Source organism: Schistocerca nitens, chromosome 3 (assembly GCF_023898315.1).
Source record: "Schistocerca nitens isolate TAMUIC-IGC-003100 chromosome 3, iqSchNite1.1, whole genome shotgun sequence".
In the NCBI taxonomy this organism is placed as follows: Eukaryota; Metazoa; Arthropoda; class Insecta; order Orthoptera; family Acrididae; genus Schistocerca; species Schistocerca nitens.
The window spans coordinates 756,048,657-756,062,364 of NC_064616.1; the positions used below are offsets into that span (position 1 = coordinate 756,048,657).

The 13,708-nt window shown below is 43.3% G+C and overlaps 1 protein-coding gene and 1 pseudogene across 1 annotated transcript in view; one reads left to right on the forward strand and one right to left on the reverse strand.

The window, feature by feature from the left end:
• The window catches only part of LOC126249418 (protein artichoke-like), a 426,659-nt gene that overhangs the window by 220,408 nt on the left and 192,543 nt on the right, over nucleotides 1-13,708 (forward strand). The gene's annotated exons all lie outside the window — the stretch shown is intronic.
• LOC126250219 (5S ribosomal RNA) lies at nucleotides 12,530-12,647 on the reverse strand (annotated as a pseudogene).

Genomic DNA, 13,708 nt, shown 5'->3' on the forward strand with positions numbered 1-13,708 from the left:
TAAAATAAATTTCACTGTCAGACTATCCAGAAATATTGCATTTCCTTTCATACCTGAAAATGTATTCGTTCATAATAATATCATCATTCCAATGTTTGGCCGACACATACAGTGGCATATAAAAAATATGGAGGTATGCACGCCCGATATCGGAAAATAACTGAGGCAACTCAAAACGAATAAGGTTCCAATCCCTGATGGAATTCCTCTTGGATTTTGCATTAAATATGCTGTCTTATTTCTAGCTCATATTTATTCACAATCTCTCACACAGCGTATCGTACTACGTGAAGGGTGTGTGTTGCTCCCGTTTGAGAAAAAGGACACAAGAAATGCAGGCTGAGAATTAAAGGCCAGTGTCGATGTGTTGCAGGAAATGAATGTTATAAGCTTCAACATTTCGACGCAGTTGCAGGGAGAGACTTACTTAAAAATGGCACTGTGTCAGGTAACACATCTGACTTCATTCATACACGATATCATGCAAATAGTAGATGCAGACGAAGACGACTATTCTCTTTTCCTAGAATGTCGAAAGACATTCGACAGTATCCCACATTTTCGATTAGAAACTAAGTTACGATCATACGAAGTATCTCTCCAAATGTGTGGTTGTCTCAAAGAATTTTTATTAGTGGAAGACAGCACCTCATGCTGGATGGTGAATGTTCAATACAAATAAATGTAACATCGGAAGTGTAATAGTACGGCTAATGTGTTCAATATAAATAAATTATATATCAGATATAGTCAGCAACAAATTCTGATTGTTTGCCTCCAATGCTGTTGCTACATTAAAGTCGCAGGATGATCGTAAGGAAACGCATATCTACTTTGACATTATCTCCAATTGGTGGAAAGAATGGAAGCTCTCGTTAAATATGGATAAATATCGAATAAACAGATTGTTATAATCCATGTGACGCTGTAAAATAAATTCTCAGGGAGCTGTGATGAGAATACATGGAATAATGGAAACGTTCTCTCTCGAAATCCTGTGTGCCAAATTAAGAGACGGTACTTGAGAAAAACTATGCGACAATTCCACTGTAACCATCTCGCGTACAGAGCCGGAGAAAACGATAAGAAAAATTAGGCTTCATTCCGGAGAACAGGATAGCTATTTTTTTCCTCGCCTCATACGATAATGGATTAGGACTAAAATAGAGCGTTGGTACGAAATAACCTCCACATTACACTGTGCAGTCGCATGGGCAATGTACACTACTTGATCAAAAGTATCCGGATACTCCCATGTAACGCGAAATTGACCACTACATGTCGCGAGAGGCAGACCCACCAGCATAACAGAAGGTGACACTGTACCACACAAGCGGCTAGTAGTAAAATTGCGTGCTTATGGAATATCGTCTCAGTTATGTGACTGGATTTGTGATTTCCTGTCAGAGAGGTCACAGTTCGTAGTAACTGACGGAAAGTCATCACGTAAAACAGAAGTGATTTCTGGCGTTCCCCAAGGTAGTTTTATAGCCCCTTTGCTGTTCCTTATCTACATAAACCATTTGGGAGACAATCTGAGCAGACGTCTTAGGAAGTTTGCAGATGATGCTGTCGTTTATCGACTAATAAAGTAATCAGAAGATCAAAACAAATTGCAAAAGATATCTGAATGGTGCGAAAATTGGCAGTGGACCCTAAATAACGAAAAGTGTGAGGTCATCCACATGAGTTCTAAAAGGAATTCGTTAAATTTCGGTTACACGATAAATCAGTCCAATCTAAAAGCCGTAAGTTCAACTAAATACCTAGGAATTACAATTACGAACAACTTAAATTGGAAGGAACACACAGAAAATGTTGTGGGGATGGCTAACCAAAGACTGCGTTTTATTGACAGGACACTTGGAAAATGTAATAGATCTACTAAGGAGATTGCCTACACTGCGCTTGTCCGTCCTCTTTTAGAATACTGCTGCGCAGTGTGGGATGCTTACCGGATAGGACTGACTGAGTACATCGAAAAAGTTCAAAGAAGATCAGCACGTTTTGTATTATCGCGAAATATGGGAGAGACTGTCGCAGAAATGATGCAGGATTTGGGCTGGAAATCATTAAAAGAAAGGCGTTTTTCGTTGCGACAGAATCTTCTCACGAAATTCCAATCACCAACTTTCTTCTCCGAATGCGAAAATATTTTGTTGACACTGACCTACATAGGGAGAAACGATCACCACGATAAAACAACGGAAATTAGAGCTCTTACGTAAAGATATAGGTGTTCGTTCTTTCCTACCGCTATACGAGATTGAAATAATAGAGAATTGTGAAGGTGGTTCGATGAGCCCTCTGTCAGGCACTTAAACGTGATTTGCAGAGTATCCATGTAGATGTAGATGTAGATGTAGGGTATTAAGTTTTCAGCAGAGAAGCAGTGACAGCATAATGGGTCGGTTAGGACAGCTCAGTGACTTCTACTCTTTACTAGTCACTGGATGTCACTTTAGTCCCAAACACATCACGAACATTTCACTCCTCTAAAGTTCGACTGTTGGTGGTGCGATTGTGGAGTGTAAACGCGAAAGAAGGATATGTACACGCTTTGCAGCATTGTGTACTGCAGTAGGGGAGCAGTTTGGAGACGATGATTGTACCATCATCACAATGCAGCTTGTCATAAAGAAGCACGTCTGAGGAAACTGTGTGTTGATAATAACATTCGTGAAATGGACCGGCCCGCCGGGAGTCAAGACATGAACCCAACGGAACACCTTCGGGATGAGCAAGAACGTTGACTTTGCTTCAGAACCCAGTGTCCAATATCACTACCTTCTCTTCTTTCCGCTCTTGAGGAATAATGAACCACCATTCCTTCGCAGACATTCAGAAACCGCAATGGAAGTGTCCCCAGCAGAGCTGAAGCCGTTATAAAGGTGAAGAGGGAATGCATACCATACTAACGCCCACTAATAAAGGTAAGGACGCTTTTGATCAGAAAGTGTATGTGCAGACACAGAACGGCACAGAAAATGCCTCCCTCATTTAGCAGGCTATCGCATTCAGTCGTCTCCCCCTATGAAAAATGATAGCTTCATCTCATTGTCAGTGATTATAATATAACTTATGTTATGATGTTTTCATTCTGCTGACTCATAGCGACAGTTCAAGCTCAACAACTGATTCCACATGAAATTCTCAGATTGGAAAAATTCTGGCCATCGCCTTTTACTTAGGATTCATTCTCTTCGTATGGATCTCGCTTTTACTGCGTAATGGACAAGCATTGTCCTGATAAAGCGCCGAGAGGCAAAAACGGTACATGAACCGATATCGTCACTTCATTCTAATTTTTTTTCTGTTCTCAATGTCGGTTGAGGTATTACATTGACGCATATTAGTGAATCGGCTTTTCCGCTTCGCTGTCTCAATTTGCAACCCTCTGCCTCTAGATAGCTCCGAATTATAGCGTATAACATGGCGGTGTGTAACATAACCATGTCGGTGAATGACATACAGCGTGCTGTAATCTCTCAGAAAACTGAAAGCACGAAGTTGAGGAGCTCTTATAGTGCACCCTCTGCTTCAGCATGACAAGGCCAGGCCATACACGAGTGCTGCGACATCTGCAACAATCCGACGCCTCGGGTTCACTGTCAACGATCATCTTCCGTACAGCCCCGACTTGGCCCCAACCGATTTTCATCTGTTTCCAAAACTTAAAGAACACCTTCGATGACTTCATTTTGATAGTGATCAAGCGGTGCAAGAAGAGTTGATGTTGTGGATCCGCCAACGAAGTCAAATATTCCACAGTGACGGTATCAGCAAACTATTGTCTCCTTGTGAGTAATGTATACGTCGCCAGCGTGACTATGTTGAGAGATAAATATGTAGACATGAAGAATAAAGATGTAGAATTTCAATTATGTTTGTTTTATTTAAAAAGGTATAAGAGTTTTCATAAAAAAAATTCGGAGGCTTACTCTTCAGCACGCCCTGGCATGAGTCAAGACCGTTTGCTCTGGTAACAGGATTCATATCTGTTCTACGGCTTAAGATTCAGTGCCTACCTCGGTGATATAAGCTTAAGCAGAGGCAGAAAATGGTTCAAATGGCTCTGAGCACTATGGGACTCAACTGCTGAGGTCATAAGTCCCCTAGAACTTAAAGCTACTTAAACCTAAGGACAACACACACATCCATGCCCGAGGCAGGATTCGAACCTGCGACCGTAGCGGTCGCGCGGTTCCAGACTGTAGCGCCAGAACCGCTCGGCCACCAGCGGCCGGCAGAGGCAGAAAGAGGTAACTGTTATCATTATAACAAAATCCGCACGGAAATGGATTTTCTAAGTACTCAGCGCTGAGGCATTCCTTATCTTGCAACATCAAATAGAAGCACACGATAAGTATGTAACATATAGCAATCACATTGATTTCTTGCTTTGATTCCACCATAGGATGATAAATTTTTACTCAAGGTTCAAATTAAGACCAATTCATACTACACGCCGATCATCTCTGAAGGTCTGTTAACGAGTCGGATACTACACTGAAGCGCCAAAGAAACTGGTATAAGCAAGTGTATTGAAATACAGAGATATATTAACAGGCAGAATATGGCGCTGCAGTCGGCAACGCCAATACAACATAACAAGGGTCTAGAGCAGTTGGTATATCGGTTACTGCTGCTACAATGACAAGTTATCAAGTTTTAAGTGAGTTTAAACGTGGTGTTATAGTTGGCGGCGCATCAGCGATGGGACACAGCATCTCCGAAGTAGCGATGAATTGGGGATTTTCCCGTACGACCATTTCAGGAGTGTACATTGAATATCAATAATCCGAAAAAAACATCAAATCTCTGACGTCACTGCAGCTGGAAAAAGATCCTGCAAGAACGGGACCAACGACGACTGAAAAGAATCGTTCAGTGTGACAGAATTGCAACCCTTCCGCAAATTTCTGCAGATTTTAATGCCGGGCCATCAACAAGTGTTATTGTCCGAACCATTCAACAAAACAGCATCGATATGGGCTTTCGGAGCCGAAGGCCCACTCGTGTATTATTGATGACTGCAGCCCGCATCTCGTGGTCGTGCGGTAGCGTTCTCGCTTCCCACGCCCGGGTTCCCGGGTTCGATTCCCGGCGGGGTCAGGGATTTTCTCTGCCTCGTGATGGCTGGGTGTTGTGTGCTGTCCTTAGGTTAGTTAGGTTTAAGTAGTTCTAAGTTCTAGGGGACTTATGACCACAGCAGTTGAGTCCCATAGTGCTCAGAGCCATTTTGATGACTGCACGACACAAAGCTTTACGCCTCGCCTGGACTTGTCAACAAAGACATTGGACTGTTGATGACTAGAAGCATGCTGCCTGGTCGGACGAGTCCCGTTTCAAATTGTATCGAGAGGATGGACGTTTGCAGGTATGGACACAACCTCATTAATGCATGGAACTTGCATGTCAGCAAAGGCCTTTTGAAACTGGTAAAGGCTCTGCAGTGGTGCGGGGAGTGTGCAGTTGGAACGATATGTGACCCCTGATACGTCTAGATACGACTCTGACAGGTGACATGTACGTAAGCATCCTGTCTGATCACCTGCATTCATTCACGTCCATTGTGCATTCCGACGGACTTGGAAAATTCCAGCAGAACAATGCGACACCCCACACGTCCAGAATTGCTACAGAATGGCTCCAGGAACACTCTTCTGAGTTTAAACAGTTCCGCTGGCGACCAAACTCCCCAGACCTGAACATTATTGAGCATATATGGTATGCCTTGGAACGTGCTGTTCTGAGGAGATCTCCAACCCCTCGTACTCTTACGTATTTATGGACAACCCTGCAGGATTCATAGAGTCAGTTCCCTCCAGCACTACTTCACACATTTAGTGCGGAACTTCTGCATGCTCGCAGTGGCCCTACACGATATTAGGCAGGTGTACCAGTTTCTTTGGCTCTTCAGTGTAGAAGAGAATGTACTAATTGGAAAATTTAACAAAAATCGTACGCATTTATATGTGGGAACTTTTGAGAAGCGGTTTGGATTGCAGTTCTGTGAAGCTATTTGTAATAGAGTAAACAGATAAAACTAATCATGACACTGTCATACGGGGGACGGAGATTCATTGGAAGTGTTGTGCTGGACGAAAAAACACTAGTCGGCACTATGGCGGATTCTTAGATTACTTCTGGAAGAGACCGAGTTGACATTACAGTATATACAAAATATTAAATCGCTTTATTACAAATTGAGCAAGATGAAATACTGAACTCTGAACGATCCATGTCCACAGAAATGTCACGAATATTTGTAACTATCAGTGAACACTTAGCTTATCTCTTGATACAGTACAAAATAATAGTCTCTTCTCTCAAACTGGAATTGACAATGAACTGTGCTACTTGGTTCTGTGTCATACAACTTTCACACTGCTGGCTGTAATGAGAAGACGCTGTCGTCTTCGGCGATGACTGCAGAGTGGGCTGAGCGGCACTCCCTCCGCCATACACCACGGCGCACTGGGATAGGCGTAGATTAAAGTAGGTCTCTAAGGCTGCAGCGGTGGCCTATAGAACTTTTGACGGTGTGTCTACGCTGTCTGTTATTCGTCGTTGCTTCTTGCAGCGACTGAGCTTCTTTGAATCCCCGTCGTTCCGTCGCGATGTATTAACTGTAACATGACAACTTGTTCTTCGGACGACACCACAGGAAGAATTCTCAGAAAGTGCAATCCACTCACGAAGGTGGTAGCTAATAAAACTCTCGTTCGACCGATATTTGATTCGGAAGTCTGGGACCATTACCAGACAGTATACAGGTTGTACGGGAAGGAATGGTCAACATTCAAAGATATGACAGGTACGACCATTCGAAGCAAAAAGTCTAATAAATATGGGCTCTAAATACTTACTTTAAGACCTATGAGCACTTCTTCATCTTCGATTCTATGAAACAAATCTCTTCTATTGCAGGATCTTTGTGCTTTCCTTATTTTGAGAGGTGATGTATGGACCACACCAAGAAAAAAATGTCCGCTAAACATGGTCTCTAAAGAGCATACGTTAAGGGCTATGAGTACTTGTTCGTCTTCGCTACTGTGAAACATCTCTTGTTCTGAAGAAGTGTTCGTAGCACTTTAGGTATGGAGTTGAAATCCCATGTTTGTAAGACTCTTTTGCTTTGAATAATGGTTAATGTCATATCCCTGAATATTAAACATTCCTCCTGGGACACCCTGTTGGCAGAAGTAGTATAGATGATCCAAAGACGAGCAGCGAGTTTCGTCATAGGCTTGTTTAGTAAGCACGAAAGCCCCATTGAAATTCTCGTCAAATTCTAGTGGCAGAGGCTATGAGAGAGGCATTGTGCACCATAATATGGTACACTGTCAAATTCCAAGAGCACGCGTTGCTAGTAGATATAGCCAATATATTCCTTCTCCTAAGTATATCTCGAGTATAAACAATGAATATGAAAACTAGAGAGTTTAGAGTTCAGACGGAGGCTTACAAACAATCCGTTCTCCCCATCCAGCATTCGCGACTGTAACAGTAAAGGGGAGAAGTTACCTGGTACACGAAATACCCTCCACCATACACCACGGCGCACAGGGATAGATGTAAATTAAAGTAGGTCTCTAAGGTTGAATGTCAATATCAGTCCCATTTTATTTACAGTTCGTGAATTTGATAATGTCTTGATCTAACGAGAGATATATTAATCACGAATGGCTTGTTATTATGTGCTTCTAGTTCAGTATTCATCAGAGATGAACAGAATCTGTCTGAATAAACTCCTTTTTGATCTAAATAATAAAACACTGCACCAGTTACGTATTTTTTCATGCATACCAGGACGCGTTTCGAGAATTTATTCTCATTGTCAAGTACAAATCCTTATTTTGATGTTTTATGTGATGTTTGCGCGTGTGTTTTCCTCTCTCTCTTACCCTGCAGTCGTCCATTTGTGGTTTTACTGCAGTTAGATGATTGAAAAAAGTAAATCTTGTGATTTTTTTACGTTTTAATGTTATGACATAGAAAAAAATACTATCTCATTAGAGTACTGTGCCTCCTTCTGTGTGCAGAAATCCGCTCACACGCAAACCATAACACACACTGTTGGCCCAAAGTACACCACAAAGCCTCAACGATATTGAGATCTGGTGAGTGTGGTGGCTAGGGTAGATGCGACAATTCACCTTAATGTTAATAAAATCAGTCCTGGACTATGAGAGGTGTGTAAACAGGTGCCCTGTCACTTTGGAACGCGGCATCACCGTTGGGACAAATATTGTAGCATGATATGGATTTGGTCAGCCAAACTAGTCACATAATCCTTTGCATTATCTCGACCTTGCAGAGCAACGATGGTGTCCATGGAAGAACACGATATGGCTGTCCAAATCATCACCGAATCTCCGCTATGTTTCACTCTTAGGACGTAAACTCAGACAGAAGATGCAAACAGTATGGAGCAAGACTCATTCGACCCAATGACATGCTTCCATTGTTCACAGTCCAGGTCTTATGGCTTCGGCACGACAATTTCCTGTAGTGGGCATTTGCATCACTGATGTCTGGTTTTGTAATTCCAACGCGCCCTGCAATTCCCAGCTTACGGAATTCCCTTCGTGTTTTTTTTTTTTTTTTTTTTTTTTTTTTTTTTTTTTTTTTTTTTTTGTTGGTGACAGGGTATGCGAGAGTGACATTCAGTTCTGCAGTGATTTTTGCAGCTGTTATCCTCTTATTTTTCGTGACAACCCTCTTCAGTGACAGCCTGTCACGATATTCAAGACACACTTCCGTCCGTGTTTTGACTTAGTGGATGGCGTTTTTCCGCTTTCGCTGTATGCGGTATATACACTGAGGTGACAAAAGTCATGGGATACCTCCTAATATCATGTCGGACCTTGTTTTGCTCGGCGTAGCTCAGCAACTCGGAGTAGCATGCACTCAACAAGTCGTTGGAAATCCCTTGCAGAAATATTGAGCCATGCTGTCTCTAGAGCCATCCATTATTGAGACAGTGTTGACAGTGCACGATTTTGTACAACATCTGACCTCTCAGCTATGTCCCATAAATGTTCGATGAGACTCATGTCGGGCGATCTGAGTGGCCAAATCATTATTCGAACTGTCCAGAATGTTCTTCAAACAAGTCGCGAACAGTTGCGGACCGGTGACTTGTCGTATCGTCATCTATAAAAATTCTATCGCTGTTAGGGAAACTGAAGTCCATGAATGGTTCAAATGGCTCTGAGCACTATGGGGCTTAACTTCTGAGGTCATCAGTCCCCTAGAACTTAGAACTAATTAAACCTAACTAACCTAAGGACATTACACACATCCATGCCCGAGGCAGGACTCGAACCTGCGACCGTAGCGGTCGCGCGGTTCCAGACTGAAGCGCCTAGAACCGCTCGGCCACATCGGCCGGCCATTTATCCTTTCTAGAAACATTTTCCTACCGAAGTCCATGAATGGTTGTAAATGCTCTCTAAGTAGCCGAACATGACCATGTCCAGTCAATAATCGGTTCATTTGGATCAGAGGACCCAGTCCTTACCATGTAAACACAACTCATACCACAATGAAGTCACAACCAGCTTGCATAGTGCCCTGTTGAGAACTTAGGTCCACAGCTTAGTTGGGTCTGAACTACACTCAAACCCTACCGTCAGCTCTTACCAACTGAAATCATGATTCATCTGATCGGGCCACGGTTTTGCAGTCGTCTAGGGTCCAATCTACATGGTCGCGAGCCCAGGAAAGGCGCTGTCATGCGATTACCAAAAGCACTCGCGTCGGTCGTCTGCTGTCGTAGCCCATTAACGCCAAATTTCTCCGCGCTACATAAAGATGATACATTCTCGAAATGCGTCGTACTGTGCACTAAAAAATACATAACTGCTTCAGTGTTTTGTTATTAAAATCATAAATGCCACAGTTGTAGGCTCTCTAAGAAACACCGAAAACGGTAAATGCAATGAAGTTAAACTGTTGCACCTACTGTAAAATTTACGTATCGCAGGAATTGTTTAAATCTGTTCGCTGTCGCTTCACGTAATGTTCTTTGAAGACTAACAGTACAACATTAATTACGTACAGAGAGAACCGTGTTATCCGACTAACTCTGCAGCATTACGTAATTAAATTCTCGGCGAATGTAACCATCTTACGCGGAAAAACAATTAAGCGGGCGTTGTACTTCGCGACGAAAATTAATTTCACCCAGTTTCACTAAATCGCTCGGGGCTCGGACATTTCCTTAATGAAGGTGGAAACCGATTTCGCCCCTTCGCGGTGCAGAATGCAGGGAGAAATATCTCGTGGCTAATGGCTTATTTTGTGACCTTGCTGTATGTACAGCTTTTTGGATTTCCCGACGAATGAGTTATCCTAAAGTCATAATAGTAAGGTAGCGTGTGATTCCTAACACTCGGTGTCTCCGAGGGTTTGCTCTAAGTTTTTCTTTTTTTTATCCCACTTTACGCAAAATCATTCCCTTTCTTAATTTTAAAGTATTCTGATAATAAAGAGTGCAGTTTTAGTTAGATAAATTCTTATGAAAGCAATCTGACGTCATTAAATAATTTTAACTGTTTTGTAACAGTGTATGAGAAGATAAGCTTCTGATTAGAAATAGGCTGTGTCTTGGTTACATGTTTTATCGGCTATATTTCCTCAATATCAATAATACAATAACTTAAACGTAATGGCACGATCTGTAGACACTCTCGGTATCACAAATGTCCACACAGTACTAGCAGACTTGACAAAGGAAAGTTCAGTTTGCATGCAGGTGAGATAAACATCCTTCTTCAGCGACTGAGAACACCTCTCTGGTGTTTTGCTTTTCCGTTATTTCCAGTAAACCGCATATTCGTTAAAGAATCGAACATACTTGTGTAAAACTGCTTCAAACATCTGATTTTTTACAAGTGAGTTAATGTGTTAAATATCTGATGATGTAATCATGTAAGTGAGAAGAAGTTTAGAAAAGGATCGATTACTACCATGTTTGAAGTTTCTTGGAAATCGCCACGTGCTATCGTTATTAAACACAGGATGAGTATGTTATGGGTAATCTGAGCTTCGTTTCAAGCGAAAGCTTGTTTTTCACGCATCTCAATGTTTATGAAGTCGCATTTCTACAATGCTATCCTCGAACGGCACGCGCTCCGCCTTGCCTAACGGGTCCACCTTCCTTCACCCAAATAACTCCTGTATGACCTCATCCCCTTCCACTACCTCCTCCTTTTCCTCTTACATTTCTGCATCTTTTACACTATCTGCAGGCTTGATCCCCCCCCCCCCCCATCCCTTGGTTTCCTCATTCCTCTCCACCCCCCGCCAGTTGCCACACCTCTATCGCTGTGTCCCTCCCTCTCTCTAACTCCACACCCGCCATCTACTTCATCAGGGCAATTTCCAGCACCTCCCCATCCCAGATGTTGAACTACGCTGTGACCTCTACCCTTCTTTCCAACTGTAACCTTGCCTTGTTACTCCCCCTCCACAGCCCCCCCCTTTTCCTCCCCCCTCCTCGTCCCAGCGCGGCTTCCCTTCTTCCCCCTGAGTCCCTGCACCCCCTCCTTGACTGTTTTCCTCTCCTGCCTCTTCCTTCCCCAGTCCTCCTTCAGCGCCCCCCCCCACATCATCCCCCTTTCTCTCCCCTCCTCGTCACCTCCTTTTCTCTTGCCCCCCCTCCATCCCCCCAACAGATCCTCTCAGGTTTTTATTCGCTCTCAGTGTGCTCCGATAGTGTAGTGTTTCGGTGCTGTTATACAGTGTCATTTAGTGATGTGGTTTTAATCGCGTGCTCGAACTGTTTATCGTCCATGATTGTTCCATGCTACGCCGTCCGTCACGTGGCTGTTTTAATCGTTCTGCGACTTTTTATGCTCCAGCTGTACTTTGCCTGGTGCCTTTTAACCCAGTGTGTTTTTTGGGTAAAATACTTATTTACATTTTTATCTATTTTACAGTCACCGCTTTGTATGCTTTCTTATCTTCTGTTCTGGCTTTTATTGTTTCTATATTTCGCCGTGTTTTCTTCTTTATATTGTTTTAAATGTCTTCCTGTCTATTTATGTCTCTTGGTTGAAGAGCAGCACTTAAGCTGCTGCCAGTCCGCCCCTGATGGGGAATGGAAATTACAATTAAGGAAAAAAAGATAGTAGCCAGTTCATGAGGCTACGGGCAAGGGATCCTGCTGATGCAGCTATCTTCTTCGTTCAACACTCAATGTGGATCGAGGCATGTCTGACTGATGTTTTTTTTGGCTATCTTTGTGGTTCAAACCATACTGTGCGCTTTTTGTGTGTCTGTTGAAGGGAACATGGAACGTTTATGAATAAGCTAAGCACTCCGTCATCAGGCCACATGCGGCCCACTGGAACCATCCGACCGTCGTGTCATCCGCATCTGAGTATGCGGATAGGAGGGGCGTGTGGTCAGCACACTGCTCTTCCGATCATTATGATGGTTTTCTGTGACCGGAGCCGCTACTATTCGGTCGCGTAGCTCCTCAATAGCATCATGAGGCTGAGTGCACGCAGAAAATTGGCAACAGCGCATGGCGGCCCGGATGGTCACCCACCCAAGTGCCGGCCACGCCCGACAGCGCTTAACTTCGATGATCTGATGGGAACCTGTGTATCCACTGCGGCAAGGCCGTTGCCTAACGTTTATGAATGGTTAATGAAAATTTTGTGCTAAACGCAATTGTACATGGTATTCCATTGTTGTACGTGCAAGCATATGGAAGCTGTACCATTCTATTAGGGACAGCCAAATGAAAACGAGAAAGATGGAATACTGGAAATCGTATGGGGAGAGCTTGTGATTACATGGAGGATGAGTAAGTGCTTCCCAGAGAAACTTCTGCAGCATACCTAGACAACAGGTGGACTCGACATTCCATAGCATCCACACAATTCTGATCTCTCCCAAGAGACTTCCATGCTTTTGCAGCCTTGGAGGAACACATTTGTGGTCGTCGTTTACCCAGTGACGTGCTCTTTACAGATGGACTTAATTTCTCTGTAAACAGAGGGGTAAATAAACAGAATCATGGTCACTGGCTACAAGTCAGCCTTCACTAGATCCATCCATCGAATTTAGTTGACGCATCGAAAGTGATGGTTTTGTATGGAATATCACACACACTTTATTTTTATGGAATACAATGTGCTACCGCGTCGAACAGCGTGGGTGGCGGAGCTCCTTCTACGAGAAGATATTGTGCGAATGGGCTGCCCTGGCCGTTCTTCCGACTTACATCCCATCGAGCACATGTGGGATGCTATGGACAGATGTATTGCAGCATGTCCACATACACCAACGAACATTCAGCATTCGTCAACCGTGCTGGTAGGGGAATGTAATGCCCTACCACAAGAATACGTCAATTTGCTTCGAACGAAGAGGTGCACGCTTGGGTACAATCATAGTTCCATAGACAATCACAAATATTTTTCCAGGAAGGTATTTCTTACCAACCTCAGCCCCAGCATGGGAGAATGTTGCAAAGCATGCATTGCTGTTCTTGGCAATGCATAACGAATTGCGGTGATTTCAGTGTAATTACTGTCTTTCAATGAAAGTGTCATTTCTGCTCGTCTCATTGCGCATTTCTATCAGTTACGTTTTTCACTGTACTGTCGCAATTACAAGGTGCATTCAAGTTGAAAGGCCTCCAATTTTTTTTCCTCCGGACTGGAAAGAGATAGAAACATGCGCA